Consider the following 21,513-nt stretch of genomic DNA (forward strand, 5'->3'; position numbering starts at 1 on the left):
CGGAGGATCGCGGGACGGGGGGGGGGGGGTCCGTGCGGTTCCGCCCGTGGAGCGGGACGGGGGGGCGCGGCGGAGCGCCCGGTCGTGCCACCCCATGGGCTGCGGAGCGCTCGGCGAAGCCCACGCGCGCACCGCTCGGGGCGGGGGGGGGGTGCGTGGAAAATTCGTGGGGCTGAGCCGGAGGAGGAGCGGCCGGGGACGGGCGGGGGGACGGGGGGGGGCCACGGCCCCGCTCGCAACTTTCCGCCGCGCCGAGGGACCCCGGCGGCCGCGCCGGCGGTGGTATCGTATGCAAATACGCACGCTGACGTCAGAGATCATGTGGGTTTTGGCGTAGATCCCCACCGATCGAGGGCTCTTTTTTTTTTTTTTCCTTTTTTTTTCTTTTTTTTTTTTTCCTCCCCCCCCTTTTTTTTTTTTTTTTTTTTTTTTTTTTTGCGCGGCGGGGCCGGGGCGGCGTGTGCGTGCGTGCGCGCGTGGCGGTGCGCGCGTGTTTCCCCGCGGGCCGGCGCGGGGGCGGGGGGCGGGGGGCGCGGGGTCCCGCGGCCGCGGGCTGCCGCGGCGGCGCGCGGAGCTGGCGCGCGGAGCCCCGGTGCCGCTCCGCCCGGGACAGTCGGTGCCGCCGCCCTGGGCGCAGGTAGGAAACTTCCCAGGCGGGTTCCCCCCCCCCCCCACTACCACCACCACCCCCCCCCACGGCGGCGGCGCAGGGCTGACCGGCCGCCCCCCCTTCCCCCCCCCCCCCCCCCCCCGCACACATGCACTCGCCGGCGCTCCAGCCCCGGCCGCTCGCACCCAACTTTTCCTCCCGCAAAAACTGTCCGGTTCCCGGGACTCCGGCGGGGGCCGGGAGGAGGGGGGACGGGGGAGACCGCCGGCGGGGGGTGGGGGGGGGAGCGGGGAGGGTTGTTGGCGGGGGGGGGGGGCTCTTAATTTTGGTAGCTATATTTTTAATTTTTCGCCATGCAGCTTCCTTCCCCCCCCCCCCCCCCCCGTCCTCTTCCCCGCTCCCCGCCGCCTCCCGATCGCAAGTTTGGGTGAAGGGGCAAGGCAGGAGGAGGAGGGGGAACGGCGGGGGGGGGGGGGAGGAAAAAAACATGTCTACGTTTGTCTGTGTCGACATCAGCAACACAAAATATGGCGTCCGCTTTCGACAGGGCGTTACGTAGAGGCGAGCAGGGCGATTTTGTCAGTGCGGTCTTTAAAAAGGAACCGCTGGCTTCCACGGGCGGGGGGGGGGGGGAAAGCCGCCCCGGGGGTGCTGCAGGCGCAGGAGGGGCCCCGGCGCCGCCGCCACGCGTGGCTCCGCGCCCGCGGCCGGACTTGGCAGCGGTTTCTTCTGGTTTAATTTTTGATTAATTTTTTTTTTTTTCCCCCTCCCCTGCCTCCCCCCCCCCCCCCTTGTCAGCTCCCCCGTGGCGCGGGGGTCGCTGCCTCCTGCCCCGCCGCTGCCGGTAAGTGCGGAGAGCGGCGGGGCGGAGCGGGCGGCCCCGAGCCGGGACCGCGGCGGGGCAGAGCCGGGCGCTCCGCTCCATCCCTCCTTCAGCCTCTGCGAAAGTCGCTGCCTTCCTGTGGCATTTTCATTTATCCCGGGATGGGGAGATTTGGGGAAACTCGGCCTTCGGTACGGTGCACCCGCTGCTTTTTTTTTTTTTTTTTTTTTTTTTTTTTTAGGAGGGGTGACTTTCCCTTTTGTTTTAGCTGGTTTCCAAAGCAGTCACACAACTGTCTCCTTTCTTTCCCCCCCTGGTCTCTCTCCCTCTGGGATGAGGGAGACAGCAAAAGACACAGATTTTTTTCTCCCTTCTTTGCTAGGAATAAAACTTGGAAGTGGAGTTGGGATGTGCCTGCCTGACTTTGGGGTATCCCTCTGCCCGGCTCTTTCCTGAGCCCTTTTGTTCGCTTTGCGCCTGGGAATCCCTCCTGAGGGAGACAGCCTGGCGGGGGGACATGGCCCTGATTTCGTCCCCCGTTGGGCTGCCCAGGCACCTCTCCGGGTGGAGGCTCCCCATCCTCTCAGGTCAGGTGCTCCTTTTAAACCCCAGGAGCTTGCGAGGGCTCTGCCATGCAGGGCAGCTCAGCAAAACTTTTGGGTTGGAAGGTGGAGAGCAAAAGGGAGAAAAGCATCCGAAGACGTAGGAATGGGAGGGAAGAGGAGGACTTGTGCTGGGTAGGAAGATGACTTGGTGGTCAGGATTGCTGGGCGTCAGCACCTCCTGCCAGCTGGGTCCCGAGGCGGCAGTGCGGGGAGCAGCAGGCGAGGGTGCCGGAGTGTGCGGTGCCTCGCAAAGCTGCACCTCTGGCAGCTCCGGGGATCTCCCTCGGCAGTGCCGGGGTCGCAGTGTAAGGCTGTCAGCTAGGCAGAACTGGTCTTTCCTATTTGTTTTTTTTTTTTGTCCCACAGGTGTCAAGATCCCAGTTCAGGAAGGGATTTTGGTATGTCCTTTAGTGGAACAATGGTAGTCATCCCAACACACACAAAAAAAAACCCTTTCCAAGTTGGGGCTCAGAACTAAAATGTCAAATGCCTCAACATAATTCTTTTACAGCAAATGATGGCAAATCATTGCAGCTCTCTGCTTCGTCATCTAGCTTACCTACAAATAATCCACATGTAGCTGGTCAATGAGTTGTCTTTTTTAAAAAAAACCCTAGAGATTAAACTTTGTGCAGGGTTTGTCCCTCCTGGCTGGGGCTGGGATAGTTGTGCAGGTGCAGGTGTGACTACCAGGGGTCTGATATCTCTAGCAGAAACCTCTGGCATGTTGTCTTACAGGGAAATGGCATGTGAAGTAACACTGCTGTGTGCTGCTGTGGTTTTATTAGACCAGTAGAGGACTAATTTTGTTGTTTAAGAGGTATCTGTGACCGAAGTGCTTTGCCAGTGTAATATATTCTTGTCCCAGCAAAGCCTTTCTAATGTAGATTTGGCTTCAGTCTGTTGTATGAACTCAGCAGCTCTTTGAAACACAGAATTGCAAATTGATATCCGGGTCAGGGAAACCAAGGTACTGGCCAGCAATCGGGAAGAATATAAATGCTAAAAACCCCATGCATTTTTTAAGTTGTTGGCTGGTCCTTATTTTACTTCAGCAGTCATGTGCGTGTTTATCCACTTAGAGGCTTCTGCAGAAATGAATGGCCAAGAGCTCTCCCGTGTTCGTCCTCTCTTCTTGTACCTGTGAAGAGCTCAGTGCCAGAAAGTGCTTATAGATGTGTATAGCTCAGTTACCAGCCCAAAGTCCATGTGATTACTCACCTTCATAAAATGACATTTTTCCTGCTTTCCCACCCCAAAAGTTTTCCTGTCACAGTTTTGTCCCATGAGACATCTCTGTCATTGCTGTTTGAAAGAAGCACGCTCCTTCCAACTGCTTTCTCTCAAAGTACCACTTTTTTTTCCCCTTTTTACTCTAGTTACAATCAACAATTTCTAGACACTGTCTGTAAAATCAATAATCCATTATATGAGACAGCCCAAATTGGCAATGTCACATTTTGGTTCTTTTTTGTTGGGTGGGGGGAGTTTTATTGTGTTTTTATTAAACATCCAAAAAAGAAAGCTAACATTAAATATAGCAAAGTTACTTGCTGCTTTTTACATTTTCAAACCCGTATCAAACTGCTGCAGGCTGGAATGAGAACACAGCAGGTTTTGCTCATCCTCATGCAAGATGAAGATTTTAATGCCAGGCATGACATCACTATCTTTGCATGTGCAACATCTTCGGGTTTTATTCCTTTTAGCTTTGTTCTAACTCAGATGATCCTCAGCAATATTGTTTGGAGTCTCTTCTGATTGGGTGTTTTGACCCATGTCTAAATTGTTTTCCTGTGTGCCCACTTAAGGAATGTAAACATCCACTGAAAATAAATCAAAATGGTATTTCGATTAGAATTTGTTTAGAAACAGTGTCACAAGTGAACTCCCTGAGATTTTAGCATGGCTGTCAGGTTGCAGTAAATCTGCATTTGCTTTTTGTGTGGAGAGAGTGTATTTGTAGTTTTGACTTTCTGGCAAGTGTGAGCATAATTCAGCAAGTGTGTTCTTTCCCTAAAAGTTACTGCAGTCTGAAGGCTGTAACGTGCACATCTGCATGATGATATCTGTTCATATTGAAAGTAAGTAATAAACAAAAGTAGGCATTAAAATAATCTATAAAGGCTTTAACTTAAAGCCATTAAAGTAATTGCTGGTCTTCTGTCAAGGCGTGTTTACATGTGTCACATCAACTGGAACTAATACTTGTGGTGTTAGTTTATCAACCCTTCAAAAATAGGTAGGTCTGAAGTTTACTGGGTGTCATGATAACAATTCAGTCCCAGGGTAGCAGTAAGTTTGTTTGTTTTCTGAAAAAGCCAGAAGAGCTGTTGATTTCCAGAATGTTGCAAATACTCTTCATACAGGGTAGTATTTGAGAGTTTGGTTTACAAAGGTGTAGCAAGATGGGAACGAAGTGAATTGGGCCCCTTGGAAGATGAAGGGAATAGAGCTCAGTTCCAGCCTTGCCATCCCGAGGCAGTTCAGAAGTCGCCAATCCAGCCCTCCCTCCCCAAAACTGCCATGCCTTTGCAAGTCAGAAGGGTTGTTTGATTGATTGCTTTGTTTTAAAAAAGACGCGCTTGGGGTTGTTTCAAGAAATGCTGTGGGTTTGGATATAAGATGATGCACTTGGCAAGCTTTCCTCAGAACTGTGAGACCCAAAACCTGTTTCTAACGTGAAAACTGAATTTTCCATAAGCTGCGTTTACGTAAAATGGCCAGTATTGTGAGTCTGCTGGTGAAACTGGGAGATCCGGTGAAACTGAGGGAATGTCTGAAATGATTTTGTGTATTTAGCACTGACAAAGCCTCAGATGGCTGTTTCTTGTTAGCAAGCAGAGGGAGAACGACACAGGCAGGCAGAGGAGGTTTTGGCATTCGTAACCAGGAGGGGACTTTTTAAAAGTCCTCCTGGGGGGGGATTATTCTGGTAGCTGAGGACATGGGTTATGATGCAACATCCCTTTGAATTCATGGATGAGACAGCACGTGCCCGAGCTGCCTGCGGCGGGCGATGTCCTGAGCGGGGCTGGTGGTGGGAAGGCTCGTGTTGGTGCTTGGCAGAGGGGAGCGTTTGCCATCTGGAGGGCTGACGGAGAAGGGAGGAAGGGTCGGGAAGCGAATGGGGAAGAAGGTGATCTGTAACGCCTGCGTGGTTAGAAATTGCGTGTTGGGAGGTGGGCCAGGGGGGATTTCAGCGAGTTGTGACAACCTTTCGCGAATCGGCCCGGTGCACAGGGTACATGCCGGGTGGTGAACCAGGGCGTATGTGAGGAATTCAATGTCCCTCCGGCGGCGAGCCTCCCCACCTACATCTACAGGTTTTATCTTCTCCAGGTTGTGGCCCCTGGGCAGACTTTCCAGCAGGGATCTGATCTAGCAGAGCGAAGCCTGCTCACCACTTGCTTGCCTCTCCAATTAACTTTTGCAGACATTTTGGGAGGAATTTGCAGATCACCACCGTCCCTCTCCCCCATAGACTACAGGTTAAGCAGGGCCATGGTCCAGGCTCACCCTTGGGCTCAGTTGCCATCTACACCGTTCACAAGCTCTGAAGTGATGTAGGTCTTCTCCATCTCGTGCTGCCCTTCATCTCGCAGCCGGGGGAAGCCTGCTGGCTGCCCACCGCCGGGGCTCTGGCTGGAAGGGCAGCCCCAGCATCCATAGGATCATAGAACCATAGAAGGGTTTGGGGTGAAAGGGACCCTTAAAGGTCATCTCGTCCAACATCCTCTGAGATGGGCAGGGACACCTTGTGCTAGTTCAGGTTGCTCAAAGCCATGTCCAGCCTGACCTTGAACACTGCTAATGATGGAGCATCCACAGCTTTGCTGGGCAACCTGTTGCAGGGTCTCACCGCCTTCATTGTAAAAAGTTTCTTCCTATGTCCAATCTAAACCTACGCTCTTTCAGTTTAAAACCATTGCCCCTTGCCCGATCACTACAGGCCTTGGTAAAAAGTGAGCATGTATGTATTTCAGACTATTTAATACCTCATTACACAAGGTACCCAGAGCCTAGGGGTGCACGAGTGCTTTGGTAGGGTCAGTGTCGCACAACCACGCCAAGAACTTGGCTCCTTGGGTGAATTTGCTGGTTGTGGCTTTATCCTTCCGACCCCGCGCAATGAATTTGATAAGTGGCGTTAGCAAAAAATGCCCCTTTGCTGGTGTAACAGCCTTTCTGCTCACAGGTTTTGCCAGGACAGCTGCATCAGTGACATGTCCTGCCCTGGGCTGATGGAACTGCGTGGTAAGCATTAGTGGTACAGGCCTGACATGAGACGTTCCCATGCAGAGATGTCTGTTGTTGTGTGCTTGTTCAGCTCTTGACGTCTGCACATCAACGCTCCTCTCTGGGGAACCCTTTTGCTGCTCGAGTTAAGCCCAGTGCTCCCTGCAGGAGCAGGCGTTGGAGGGTCTGGGCCACAGGAGTGGGGCACGTCCTGGCCCAAACACAAGTGCCTCTATGCACATCGTGGACTTTCCTCCCGACCGGTGTTATCTGACCGCGGCATAGTTCAGTTCACTTGGGAGACTCCTCCACAGCCTGAAATTCATCTTCTGTCCTGGAAAAATATAACAAAGCTGAAAAACTAAGTTATTTCCCTTGTGTTACTCCACTCGCTGTCCCTGTAGCTGTGGGTTTGCACAGAAACAGTCTTGGTGAGAAGCAACCCTCTGCTTCGCTCCCTCCTTTCCTAAGGGAGAGAGATATAGATACATAGATATTTTTAGTGTTATTTTTTAACTTGCAGCATTTCGGTGATGTGATTTACAGTGTGGTCCCAGTTGGCACCAACAGAGGGGACAATTAACTTCATGCGAGCTGTGGGAGGGGTGGGACGGGAACTTCTCGCACTGGTTTCCGTGCCCCATCACAGACCTCAAATCTTAGTTTTTCTTCCTTCTTTTTTTGCCGTTCTTCCTGTCCTGACCTTATTTGCCCTCTTAAATACTAAATTTTTTTTTGAAGTTGCAACCTCATACTACCTGTCGATTTTGGCTTCTCTTTTGTCATTAATTGTCTGTTATTCCCACAATTTTCTAGTAAGTTTAAAAACTGCATATTTCACTTGCTGGAGCTTAAAAAAAAAAAAAAAAAAAAAGGAAAGAGATTTTCTCGCTTGTTTTGAGTCAATGACCATAACTAAGGAAGCCTCAAGTTCAGGGTTATTTAACCTCTTGTCCAGTCTGATGACTGGAGGAAGAAGTCCTGTGAGCAAAGCTGTATAGGGAAAAATGTGTTTCCTTTCTTTTTAAGCAGAATCTTGTTGTTTGTTGTTATTTTTTAAAAAGCACCCAAAAAAAAAGCAGGTTCTAAGCTGCTGCTAAAGGCACCCTCAGAGGGGTTTAATAAAGTACCAGTATTTCTCAAGAACTCTGTGCCCCTTCCCTTGCCTCCAGTGTATGTGTTCCTTTTTCTCACTCTCCCAGCTTTGGACTTTTTTTTTTTTAATATCTCTGAAACCTAATTTCATGCTTATTAGTTTCAGTTACTTTATGTTACACTTCACTCAGATAGCAGAAGTAGGAAAATACTTGCTCTTTTTTTAAATCTTATTTGCAAGAAGAAAATCCAAGAGTAAACATTTGGAGGTAGTAAGTTTTGTTGGGTTTCAAAGAGTGCCGGGACGGAGGCCCTGGGAAGTGATGTGGGGAGGTTTTGCATCCTCTCATGCTGGGGAAGCCAGTACGAAGCAGACAGCACCGGCATCTCCAAGCTTTGCTGCCGGGCTGGCAGAGCACTGCTGATTCACTCTCACACGAAATAAAGGAAAGTCCTGATCGTTCTGGCCTGAAGTCTTTTTGAGGAGATGCCTTCCTCGCCTCTCTTTCTGCCTCCCACCTCTAAAGCAAATATGTTTTGCTGTGGGTTTTTTTTTTCGGGATCCTGTTCAGCACAAACTGTCAGGCACTGCAGGGAGTTTTTCCTTGTCTTTTGTCTCTCCAGAAACTGATTTATTTAAATGATATGCTGGGAGCACGCTGCTGTTACAGGCTTTGGTGCTTGTTGTCTTCTGGACTTTGGTACAGTTTCCTTGAAAATTGTGGGAGATGGGATTATCCCGAGCACAGTCCCCCCTGAAGCTGATTTTTTCCTGCATTTTTCCAAAGAGATTCCCCTTCTCAGTCTTCTGAGAAGAGCAGCGTTGGGTCCGACCTATTTATTTTCACGTGATTGAAAGGCGAGGAAGTTGGTTGAATGCTCGGCTCCTTCCTGGGGAGAGCACTTGGTCGCCTGGGTGGGTGTCCACCTGGCTGTTGTTGCTCCCATCTGTGGGACCACTGCGCTAACGCCCTCCTTTTGCTCAGCCAAAGGTGGTTGGAGTCCTTTATCACTCCTTTATTTCCTTGTCACCGTCTGGCATCCCCATGGCATCTCTTGCAGCCTGTCACAGTTATGATACTGCTTTTCATTACTGTCATGTAATGGTCGGTACCAGGAGGAGTGACCTCGCGGTTGCAGATTTTTGGGATCTGTTCCTCTTCTCTCAGGACTGGGCAGCCAGGTTTTTTTGAGAGCCAGAAGCCCTTTTACCTGGGCTTTGACCTAAGGCACAGGTCTCCCCAACCTGTGCTCAGGTACAAGCATCTTGCTGGGAAGACACCAGCTCCACTGTATTACTGTTTTGAGGGTCAGGTTTAATTTTCTTTGAGAAGCCAGCAGTGATAAGATGCTGAAAAAGCCTCGTGTCGGGTTTTTGAACCAGGGCGGTACCTGGGGATGCTGTGCGGGAGAGCTGGCAAACGTGGCAGAGTCCCTGGTGCAGCTATGCCAGGCTGCTGCGTGCCGGGGCTGGTGGCTGCTGAGGACCTGCAGGATTTTGCCCAAGTGCTACGGGTAGGAAGTTTCCAGGTACAAATGGTGATGAGTAAATTCAGACGACTGCTGCCTTCGAAAGCCTTTACTTCTCTCTGTCTGGGATCCTCTGGCATAAGGAAGGAATAGAGTCCATGTGTGCTTTAAAGCAATTGGAGTGACGAGGAAGAACGATGTGTTTGGAGGGAACTGTTTTCTTAACTGCTCTTAACCTGGTATCTTATCTTTCTTTACGGTTAGAGCATCCTCACAATTTTGCTGTTGCTAAAACAGTTTTTATGGGACGGCCATCTGCGTATCTGCCGGCATCTCGTCTGTGTGCCTTGTGCTTATGTCGAGGGGATGAGGTGGTTTGGGAAATACTGCTCAAGGCGAACACAAGTTTCAAAATCCACAGTTAATCAGATACAGGAAAAAAATGTTAGCTCTCTAAAGTATTTTGCTTTCAAGCCTAAATATACTTGAAGTGCCTAAATTCTGTTTGCTTGTCCTGTTATCCTGGATCTTATCTATAAGTACCTTATTTTCATGTTTTACCTTATATTTACATGTTTACCCTCTATGTGATGGTCCAGGAGACCGTGTGAACACTTGGTGCGTGTCTGAGCCGGGAGAGGAGTGTCACAGGATATTATTTATGCTGAAAAGAGCTCGTACATAGGGATGATCTTAGCTCCAGCCCCGTCTCTTCAGCAGCAGATCAGAGTGCCGAGTCGGTGGATTTAAAGTTAATCTCCTGAAATCTGAACTCCTTTTTGTTTGCTCTGCTCTTGCTTTTTGGCGAGTGGCGGACCGTCTTGTTTTCCTCGCGAAGAGCTCAAGAGCAGATGCTTTCAGCCTCGGGTCTGCAACTCTGGGGTGCGGGGGGTGACCAGGCACCAGCACAACCCTCACCAGCTGGTCCCAGTTCCCTGCTGGGCCCTCTGCACCTCTCCCACAAAATGTCAAGGGGATTTAAACATGTTTTGGTTTTTGGTTGTGTTTTTTTTTTTACAAAAAAAAAAGCCACAAGCCCCTGTCTGCACCCTGTGCCCAGTTTAGAAGGAAGTATGTTGTTGAGCGCGTGTTTTGCATTTTCAATGTCTTTGCGGTACCCTCTTCCTTCCCTCTTCCCCCACCTGCCTGTTCCCACCCTGCCATCACTTCCAAGGGCTCCATCCGCATCCCAGCAAGGAGCCTGCTGTGGCAGGGGGCTCACAGGGAAGGGAAGGCTCCATCGGGGAAAGAGCTTTTGTGGTGCTTGATGAAGTGAGAGACCTGCTTTGAAATGTGCTATTAAATGTGAAGCACCCCCTGAAAAGTGTGCGAGGTACTTTGCAGGGAGGATATTGGGTATTTAACATTAGCATTGCTGCCTCACAAAATTGGTGGTGATGTAAACAGTATGCCGTACTGTATGGCAAAGGATTTGTGGCTGTTTGCAGGCTGCTTTACTTACAGAAGGTAGCGGGCAGCAAGAGGGGATGGGGATTACCCTCTGATCTCTGCCATGCTTTTAACTTTTCTTTTAGATGTTTTGTGTGCAACGGTGTGAGGTGTAGCTTGCTGCGTTTTGGAGAGGGTGTATTTGCACAGGAAAGCTGAATTCGTACCTGAGCCTCCTCTCTGTATCGATTTCTGCAGCCAAGGTTGGAATTTGATCATATTTTTCAGTTAGCTGCCTTGGTCTTGATTCATCCTTTCCTATTTGCCTCTCCCTGGCACAAGCAGTACCCCGCAGTAGGTGCAGCTCTCGCAGGACCACTCAGACTGGCTCATGTTTTCCTCTAGCGTGCTTTTGTTATTTTATTTTTCAATCTGCCTGTATTTTGTTTGTGCCTGTGTAGAAGGGGTTTTTCTTTGTTCCTTCTCATTCTTGTCCTGACCTTTTTACTGAATCTCAGGGTGGAGGCTGCTACTGTGTGTCGCAAGGCTACTGTCACGTTGGGTTTGGTTTGTGCATCTAGGCACTGCCATAGCATCCTCCAGAAGAGTTCCCGCACCAAGCTTCTGGCACAGATCAGCCAGGAGACCCTTCTTCTGCTCAAATTTGTGATTGCGGGTCTGCACAGCAGCGGAGAAAGACTGTGGTTTGCCACACTTTATTATTGGTCTTCTACAACCTACGGATACTCATCTTGAAACATTCTCCACCTTTCGCTGTAGCCACTTGGCTTGGTTGGGTTGCAGCTTGATTAATTTTTGGCTAGCACGTGAATGGCCCTTGTCCCTTTGCTGTGTTTTAAAATCAGTAAAAAGTGCTCAAAAAGTTGGAAGCAGCAAGTTTAACACACACTTAGTACTGAAACTTTTACAATGTAGCTAGAGGGGGAGGAAAAATATCAAGAATCTTACTACTTTTTTCCCCCTTCTTTTTTTAAATGAAACGGGCAGCTAATAGGAAGCTGATGAAGAAACATTTGAGGTTGGATAGCTTTTTTTGGTCATTAAACTTTTTTTGTACTTGTCTGCGGTTTTAAAATACCTGTTCTTAAATTATGTAAAATAGATGGTATGAGGGTGAGGAACAGCCCAATGCCTATCTGTGTTTGGCAGCGTTCTTCATACGTGAAGTTTCATCCTTAATGTAATTTAAATAGTTCAAGGTATTAAAGTCTTTAAATCAAAGTTTATAACGACTTTAAGATTCTCCCCACTTAAAGCATGAAGGAATGTTACATGCTATGGGTTTTAAAAGGAAGCACTGTACATTCATTGCTAATTATGTACTTTATTACTAAGTCCAAGTAGTGATTTTTTTTCCCAAGGCATGTTTGGCAAATGATAGTTTTTAATCAAATTACAGAATAAAATAATTACTTTATTTAACATAAAATTTAACATAAACTTATTTTATAGGTCTTAATACACTGAGGATCTATTAAGGTCACCTTTGATCTGCATTGAAAGTAAGCAGGCAGAGTCTTGTTTGAAGGCAAGCAAAGCCAAGGACTGGTTTTGTTAAAAACTAAAAGAGGATCACCCCAGGAGGCGCTTGTTGGAAGCCCACTGTTTAGGTGAGAGTAGGGTGTTGATAGAGAAGTTTTTTGTCTCTTCAGTGAATACCTGCAGATAGATTAGGCAAATCATAGTTAATTATTTAACAAAGGGCCCAAAGCTGCATCGCCTTTGACTCCTGCACTACTTAACACCTCTGGTTTGGAGGGTGGAATTAAGACTGTAACTTTGAAATTAAGCTTTTCTTTTCTTCTTCCCGATGAATGCAAGGCTCTTGACTGCCAGCTCTGAGCATCACAGCCTGAACAGATGAAGTGCAAACTTTTGCACTCTGTGCTAAGGACACTTACATAAAAGGGAGATAACTCAGATTGCATCCAAACCCCACTCAGTTCATGAGCTTGCCGTTGAAGAAGATGGGTCTGTGCTGTCCCTATCCACCTGGGGATCTTCAGGGAGTCTTTCTGCTACCAATCCTTGCTTTTTGTGCAGACCCCTATCAGTTGGTTGAGCAGAAAAAGCTTCATCTGTGACAAGCCAGATGTGATGTGAGCTGAAATCCAGGAAGCTAATTATTCCTGGGGCCAGCAGGACTGACGCAAACTGCTTTCCAGCACATTTGACTCGTGAGATTGAATTCCTGCGTGCACTGGGAGAGGGGTCAGACTAACCCCCCTCTCCACTTCATGGCACCAGTGATGGGGATTTCTCCTCTGCACCCTGTCTGCTTTCATGAGACCGGTAGGAAGTTACTGTCTTCAAGATTTTCACCTCTGTCAAATGTGACAGACGTTACCCAACAAATTAAAAAAAATGTAGTGCTGAGATTGATAGACCCACATACAAATGAATGTGGAGGCAGCTGGAAACCAACCTCACAAATCCCTTAAAAATCAGTGATACTGCCAGGGATAAAAAGAAGGAAATGGAGTTTGGCAGTGTCCAAACTTTTACCCAGTTCTTCTTGCCATCCTCCTTTCGTTTTGCCCCTGCCCGGGCTGTAGGGCTGGAGTTGCTCCCGGCAGCCTGGCTGGCAGGCAGCAGCCATGTGGTGCCCTTCCTCAGTAAAGCTCCCGGCAAGTGGAATTACCAAAAGGTGACGTGCTTTCCTGGCTGCAGACAAGGCGATGTCAGTTCAGAGGTATGAAAGAGTAAGTATAGCAAAAATACCTTTTCACCAGAGTCCTTGCTGTATGCAAGGCTGACATCACAGGAGCTGTTCTTTGAAGTTGGCTGCCTAATTCTATTGTGAATTTGGCTTTCAAGGTACAGCTTTGAACAAGCAGCTGAGACCTTTAAAAGGCCCAAACCCTTACTCTTTTTATCGGCATTTTTACGTATGTATGACTACAGGGTGCACACACGCTCCTGCACACATGCATTGTGTGGTCCTAGCTGGATAAGTGTTTGGGACATTGAACTTGTGTTTAAGTAAGATGCAGCACTGAGGCCTTTCCACTCCCACGGATGTACCCAGAGCATCGGGACAGTTGGTTCGGACACTTTGCAGCAGTCACCCACCGTCCCTGCTGGGTGACAGCAGCAGGGCAGGGGGGTCAGGTGTGATTCTGCTGGAGGTGCTGTGATCACGTCCTGGGTCTTGCTGTGATGGGGAGGATTTGATAAGAGGATCAAGCCATTCCTTCACATTATCACATTGTAGTGAATGGGCAAACACTGCTGTTCTCATCTTGCTGTTACCTCTGAGATCACCAGCAGCTGCTTCATTAACTATTAATGGCCTGCTCATTAATGCTGTAAAAGGCTAGGACCAATCTTGGAAATTTTCTGGACTCTTTCCCTGAAATATTTATGACTTGCTCGCTGTGCAAAAGGGCAAGAGCAACAGCAGAGAACATGCCTCCAAGTTTTGTTGAGCATTATTAAAGAGCTCATGAATATGAAGAAGCTGGCAGCTTCTCTTTTTTGGCTTTTTGAGCTTGCATGGCACATCTGGACGTAGGGATCAAGCGGGCAGGTGGTTTCTGGAGCATCAGTGGCTCAGTTGGTCCGTTGGTGAGCCGTTACTCCAGACAACCCCCTGTAACACATCAGATTCATAACCAGACTAACCTAGTCTACCGTCTGGTCTTCTGCCTTCTTAGGAGAGTCTTGGCTGCTTTACTGATGATCTGTAGTTCCTGTAGTGCTTTCCTTTGCATCATGCTCTGCAAGCACCAAGGTGTAAATGATACCTCTAGGGAGGTTTTATTACTCTTGTTTAACAGATGGGAAACTGAGGTACAAAAGTCGAACAATTTGCCTGGAGCCAAGCAGTGGGAAGCCAGCAGAGGATGGAAATGGTTTTGCCCAAAACTGTAATGCTGCTTTTGATTAAAGTCTGGTTAGTATGAAAGAGGGGGACACTCAGCAAGCCTCATCTGAAGCCATTGCTACAAGTTGTTCCCATCCCATCCCAAACAGAGCTCCTACATGATCACAGAGAGGAGCTCTGAGTAGTGCTTTCCCTGGGAAGATGCCAGTTGTTTTAGCTCCCTCCGGTACCAAAAAGCAGCAGAGAAGCTGTTTTTCCCTTCCATCCAGATTTTGGAGATAAAATTGTGTTTTTCCCATCACTTACATCTACCAGCAATGAAGAGTCTGTCCACTAAATCCCAACTGCAGCTCGGCTGTTGGTGCACCAGGCAGATTAAAATCTATATTTCTTTCCCACAGCCATCTGCAGACCAAACATTAGTGTAAATACACGTGGGAGGCTTTTTTTTTTAGTAAAGTAGGGGGATATGCTTTAAAGAGAACAGGTATGACTCCAGGAGTGAGGACTGGTCGGTACAAAGTTTAACGTCTTTTCCATATGCAGCTAGAGTTTAGAGTAAAAAGAGTTCGGTGTGTGTGGAAGAGGCAGGGTGTGTCAGGAATGACCAGCCTTTAATACTGTTTGAGCTTCTGGGCTTGCGGGTAGCACCAGAGTGGAGCTAGGCGGCAAAATAGATCCGTATCAGAAGCATTCCCTGGTATAACTTTTTCATTATTATTTCTTACAGAATGTGAATATTTTATCCCACATTATGTCAAATTACAAGGGATGTTTGGTTTCTCTCCTGAAGCTATTCCTTTTAGTTGATGGAGCAAAGTTACGGTGGATCCAGGGTAGAATTTTAAAGTCCCGTCCTTCACCAAAGCAGTGTTTAAGGGTTTATCTTAACAGCTTAATTTCATACAGCTAGGACAAGGTGAAGAGCCTGCTCAGGTAGCCTGGTGGTAGCCACAACTTAGTGGTAGAACATGGTCATATTGTGCCCTGTATGACTGCAGCAGGCCCTGGTGGGACTCCGTTGTCACATTCATCTCCAGGAATATCACGGCAGCATGCTGAATGTCATCTGGTTTTGCTCTCAAAACTAGCATAAGTGTCTTTGGGGAAGACTTCTGGGACTCTGCTGCTGCAAGAATAGCATCCAGATATTGAGCGACTCTTGTCATTCTTCATTGAAGCAACTCCTCCAAAAGCTAGAAGATGGATAGATGCAGGAATCAAGTCCCTGTCCCTTGGCTGGTGCAGCTCTTCCAGAGGCAGCTGCAGTGGAGGCTGCAGAGCAGATAGTCCTTATTTTTTTAGTTATCAGTGGTGCTGTTATGTCTCCATCTGTAGAGCTGCTCTCTTCCTCGTGGAAGATCTGCCCCCTCATCCCAGAAAGGGCATGAAGCTCCACCTAAGTTTTGGGAGCCCTTTCCTCACTTCTTCCTTGGTTGTTAGGAGGACTCTGCCCAAAACAGACCCTGTTCCTCCTCTCTGAGTTTGGGGTTGAATCACAGATAAGGGATGTTGCAAAATCTCTGTTCCTGAGCAGAGGGAAGACCAGTGTAATTCAAAATGTTGGAGGCTGTGTCTCATTGTTGCCAAAGGCACCAATGGTCAAGAATTGATGATGTGAGATCACAGCGATCATTAACATTTTCAGTAAGTAGAAACTTACTGTATCCTACAAAATAACTGGAAGAGGGAGGGGTTCTCTGTAGAAACATCAACTTTTGGTTCTTGATGTCATAACATGAACTAAAAGAGCTGCTGGCAGCAGAGGAATTCCAGATGTGTCTTCTGCATGCCACTCAGCTGTGGGTTATGTTTCCAAGGAAGAAGCGTGTCAGTTCACACTCTTGGACAGATTCCTGATTTCAACACTTTGGGACTGAGGACTGGACCATGCTTTGCAGAGTGCTGCAACTCGTTATTCATTTTCCTTTTCTGCCAGTGTACTCATGTCTTGTCAAGATAAAAATGATTGCTCACATTTATGAATAGTGGTTTCTAAAGTCTAGCCTTTAAAGTGATGTCTTGGCATCTAAGTAATCAATGCGGTACCAGTAGTTCACTGGAACTTGTGGGTCTCCAGCATTTTTGGTAGAAACCAACTGTTCATTAGTTATATCTGTGTTTGCCTTGTGGTCTCAGGTGGGCTAGTGGGGTACCCAGGTTTGGAAGTGTTAGCTTACATTTTCATGTGCGTTTAGGTTGGTAGGTACTCCAGCCAGCAGCCGCTTTGGTTAACGGTAAATTCTGACTCAGGAAAATATTATCTAAGCCTAAAATTAAGAGGAAGAAAGGGCAAAACCAGCATTGTAGTTCATGGGTAGAAATGGGGAACAGGTCAGCCAGCCAAATAAAATGGCTCCTGGTTGACTCTGGAATGAAGCTGTCCTGCAAGACCTGCTAAACTTGGCCTTTTCAGAAGAGTTTAATTGTCCTTTGAGATGTGTTAGTTTCTCGTTTTTGCCACTGATACTGTTTATGTATTGTGCTTGCCTTGGCTTAAGGAGTGCATATTCACCTTGCAACTGCTGTGCTCAAGTAGTTGAGTCCTTCTGCACTAATGTGACGTGATGGGGCCCAAAACAGCGCTCATCTAGAGTCTGCATATCAATGAAAACTGTCCTGTCAGGCTTTTTATAAAAACCATTTGTTTCACAGCATCGGCGTCATGACTCTTACTTGACAGCATCTGATGGTCTCCACTGCCAGTGGACTGAGCAGCTCTGTGTGGAAAGGCACAAAGGCTGAATTTTGTATCACAAAGCGGGTTGTAACATGCTGGGAAGTTAGCTCGCATCTCGTCTTCTTCTGAAAATAGCTTGGGGTTAAGCCATGCCTACACTACAGACTTCTGCCAGCAAAGCTGTACTGGCCAAAAAGCGTGGAGAGGTGTGATTCCCGAGTGACATGGCCATGGCCCCCGAGGCACAGCGTGTGTACGCTGGGGAAGCCGCCCATTCTTCAGGCTACGAGGGACTCATGCTGGGTTCTTGTAGACCAGGGCTTTGCTGTGATAGCCCTGTCTGCCCTGTAGCGTTTTGACAAGATGATGTGGGTGTTCGTCTGCTGCTGGAGTGCTTCTGGGGTCTTGGTTCCTGTAAATTTTTAAAGGGGTGTTTTCAAATCCTCCTCAGTAAAGCGGAGGTGAAAGGCGTATTATAATGTTTGTAGGTCCTCTCTCATCGTCCTTCTTCGTGGGGTGGTTCTGGTCTTCCTGCTGCGCTCTGGAGTGGGGCATGGCGGCTGTTATTCTAGCTATGTGCCATCTAATGCTGGATAATGCTTCAAGATACAAAAATAAAAAGTGGGAAAATACACAGACAGAGGAAACAAGGCACAACTTTACCTCTTGGGCAAAGTGACCCCCTTCCCTCTTCCTAGCACAGCTTCGTCCCCTGAGTCTTGAAAGATGGGTAACTTTTGGGTTTTTACCATGTACTCTTGTGGTGGGTTGACCCTGGGTGGACGCCAGGTGCCCACCAAAGCCGTTCTATCATTCCCCCTCCTCAGCTGGACAGGGGAGAGAAAATATAACAAAGAGCCTGCAGGTCGAGATAAGGACAGGAGAGATCATTCACCAATTACCGTCACGGGCGAAACAGACTCAGCTTGGGGAAAATTAACTCAATTTATTACAAATCAACCAGAGTAGGGTAATGAGAAATAAAACCAAATCTCAGAACACCTTCCCTCCACTCCTCCCTTCTTCCCAGGCACCACTTCACTCCCAGATTCTCTACCAACCCCCCCAGCGGTGCAGGGGGACAGGCATGGGGTTTACGGTCAGTTCATCACACGTTATTTTCTGCCGCTTTATCCTCCTCAACTCCTCACAAGGGCTCCTCACACTCTTCCCCTGCTCCAGCGTGGGGTCCCTCCCATGGGAGACAGTCCTCCACAAACTTCTCCAACGTGGGTCCTTCCCGCGGGCTGCAGTTCTTCATGAACTGCTCCAGCATGGGTCCTTTCCACGGGCTGCAGTCCTTCAGGGGCACACTGCTCCAGCGTGGGTCCCCCACGGGGTCACAAGTCCTGCCAGAAAACCTGCTCCGTGGGCTCCTCTCTCCACAGATCCGCAGGTCCTGCCAGGAGCCTGCTCCAGCGCGGGGTTCCCACAGGGTCACAGCCTCCTTTGGGCATCCACTTGCTCCGGCGTGGGGTCCTCCCCGGGCTGCAGGTGGAGATCTGCTCCACCGTGGACCTCCCTGGGCTGCAGGGGGACAGCCTGCCTCACCAGGGTCTTCACCACGGGCTGCAGGGGAATCTCTGCTCCGGCGCCTGGAGCATCTCCTCCCCCTCCTTCTTCACTGACCTGGGGGTCTGCAGGGCTGTTTCTCTCACATGTTCTCACTCCTCCCTCCGGCTGCCATTTCCGTCCGTCCCAACTTTTTTTCCTTCTTAAATGTGTTATTTCAGAGGTGCTACCACTATCACTGATTGGCTCGGCCTTGGCTGGTGATGGGTCTGTCTCAGAGCCGGCTGGTATGGGCTCTGTCAAACACAGGGGAAGCTTCCAGCAGCTTCTTACAGAAGCCACCCCTGTATCACTCCCGCCCCCCCCCCCCAAAACCTTGCCACACAAAGCCAATACAATTCTCTCTTTCCACACTGAGTTTTAATCCTTGGCTTCCTTCAAGACCTTATGTTGTTACACTGCTACTACAGGTCTTTTGGTGAAATACTGCTCCTGTCTTCCTCCCCAGCCTTTTAGAGTTTCTTTGCTCGAGAACACCTCAAGGTCATCCCCAGCCTCGTTGGAGAAGCAGAGAAGAGAGCGGTTTATCGGTGCTTATTTGATCCCATCTCTCTTAAAATTAAAGGACCTGGTATCTGCTTGCATATTTACCATCCCAGTATTTGTGATACAGAAAAGTTTTGTTAAAAGAGTTAGGTGTGGAAGCACTGAGGAATAAAAATGGTTTACACAAGGTCATGTGGAGAATTCAAACCTCCTCTCCCATAGCCTGGCTGGGACCATACCCTCTTCCCTCTTCTTTTCCTCTGGTGCACCTGTGTGCCTGGGTTATGAGTTGCTACCTGAATAGCTTGGCTTCTCAGTACAGTGTAGGACACACCGATTTCTGAGCAGGTACCTAAGGATGTGCCAGCTGAGTGCCACAGATGGCAAATGTCACGTCAGACCTGCAAGTCTCTTATTTATCTGTCTGCTTGTATGTTTAAAGTTACTTACTGCCTTTGGCAAAACTAGTGCAATCATTTGGTCTACTGGAATTGCCCAATTAAGTCTCAGATCAGATAAAAGTCTATTGAGATGTGATTATCAAGAAGAAAGCATCGAGATCGCCAGCTTGGCCTCCGTGAGGAATGTGGGTTCTGACTTGAAACAAATACATGGCAAGGCTGTGATTTCAGCTTGGTTTTCTCCCAGAATAAGAATGGGAAGTGTCTCATCTTTTGTAACAGTCTTTACCCCGCACCCCCTCAGTGAAACTTGGCGTTTTTTCTTCCTGCAGAAGGGACCCAGAAAATTATTTTGCTAGAGCAGGGTCCAGTCAAGATGCAAACACGCTACAGAGGAGACGAGCCTGAAATGTTACTTCTCTCCAGCAAGTTTCCTATATTTTTATATATATATATACACACACACATATATATATATATATATGTGCCAGTTCGCTTCATAGCCATGGAGATCAGGATGCCCAGCTTCCCAGGGCATGCAGCTCTCATGTATAACCTGTTCCAACAGATCAAGGAGATGGGACCTCAGTATAATGTTCTTAATTATGTCTCCATTCCCAGTTCCCCCTCTTCCACACTCTCCTTGCAGCTAGGAACTCACTGTTACTGTAGTAATTCACACCAGCGTCCCAAGGTTCAAAAAGAACACTTGCTACTTTTACCTGTTTATTGGGGGGGGGGTTTGGAAGCAAAATGCTAAAGACAAATAAACAAGTCAATAAACAAAGCATTTAAATGAATGTGCAGTCATTATAACTGGTATCAGGGCAAAGGAATGCAAACTGGCCAGTCTGTGGCTTGATGTCTTTAGCTCCTGTCCCTCTGTTTTGTTTTTAATTTTGAGCACAGGAAGGGGCCAGTATATGACCATATGCTTACAAAATGCTGGTTACACATGTCTTGCAAGCAATGTTGTCACAGTAATGATATGTCATGTATGTGTCATGTTCGGTCACGCTGTGAATGTACCTGTGTGACTCCAAACCTTACTGCATTTCCTTCTCCTGTTCTTTGTCACCAGTAATAACAATTGTTTCCAGTCAACTTCTGCATCCATTCTGAATAAATTGGAAATGTGATTTCACTTCATTCAGTGCCGGGGGGAAATTCATACCCTGGGAAATCTGCAAGGGTATTGCAGGAAAATGTTAAGCATGTGCTTAAGCATCATTGAAGTTGATCAAGTTAAGTGTGCTCTTAAGCCTTAGGAGCTATTGACTCTTTCCAAGCGCTGGTCTTAGTATGGAGCGTTCTGAAAGAATGGAAATTGATCTTCACTTGCAAGGCCCTGAAGATGAAAATGCACTTCAGGGAAGGAATAACCAGAAGTTGATGGTGTTATTGCTGTGAACATTGTCTTGGTCATACCTTTTCATTTTCCAAAGATAAGATCCTTTCAGCATGATCTAAACATTCCTTCAATTTTCAAAAATTAGGGGTTTTTTTTCTTCCCTTGTGATTTGTTTTCCCTTATTTTTCTTGTCATGTAATCGCCTTTGCAGTTTTAACAAGGTTTTGAAGTTAACACTACTTTGAGGCAATGATATGTAGGCCAAAGAGGTTCACACCTCTTTGGTGTGAGCGAGTTCTTGTGATTTTTGGGGAGGGAGGTCTTGTGATGAGAATGTGGAGGAGCAGGGAATCAAGGCTCCTAGGTCCAGATTCGATCTCTGTGGCTTTCCCTCCTGTGAGCCTTTGGCAAATGAGAGATTAATGCAGACTCCATATAACCATCTTTAAAATAGATCTCCCTTGGGGACAGTATGGATTAATTAACATTTCAGAGACACTTTGCATTCCTTTGATAGGTGTTGCAGAAATGCAAAAGGTTTTTTTTTTCTTGCTAGACATAGGCTGTCTAAGGAACGGATTTTAATGATGTTGGTTTACCTCCTAAGAGCTCTTTTTCCAATGGAAGACTATTTAACTTCTTATGTATGTACCAATATGGTGGTTTACTGCCAATTTAAGCCAAGTAAAATACACAGCGTCTGGACCAAGACTGGATTTGGTATCTTCACATCATGAAAGCTCATGCTGATAATTTGCCAGTAGCCTCAGGGCTCTGATAGTAATTTGCCAGATGCTATACTGAACCTAATTTGCATCTGTATTTACATAAATGCTTTAATTAAAATTATACGCACCAACCTGAGATAGATGAGCAGCACTGCCTGCTATTTGTTTACATTCCCTGACAATAAAACCCTGCCTTGGCTGCTTCTTGCCAATTGTA

General features: G+C 47.8%; 1 protein-coding gene across 2 annotated transcripts in view; it reads left to right on the plus strand.

The window, feature by feature from the left end:
• The first annotated feature begins 350 nt into the window (after window positions 1–350).
• Window positions 351–21,513, plus strand: part of ZHX2 (zinc fingers and homeoboxes 2) — a 78,922-nt gene continuing 57,759 nt past the window's right edge. The window contains exon 1 of one of the 2 annotated variants that reach the window (XR_012649886.1): window positions 351–637. The gene's annotated coding sequence lies outside the window, so the exon portion shown is untranslated. The remainder of the gene's footprint in view (window positions 638–21,513) is intronic. The other variant, XM_075023889.1, reaches the window with a different exon arrangement.

This window comes from Buteo buteo, chromosome 3 (assembly GCF_964188355.1).
Source record: "Buteo buteo chromosome 3, bButBut1.hap1.1, whole genome shotgun sequence".
NCBI classification, from domain to species: Eukaryota; Metazoa; Chordata; class Aves; order Accipitriformes; family Accipitridae; genus Buteo; species Buteo buteo.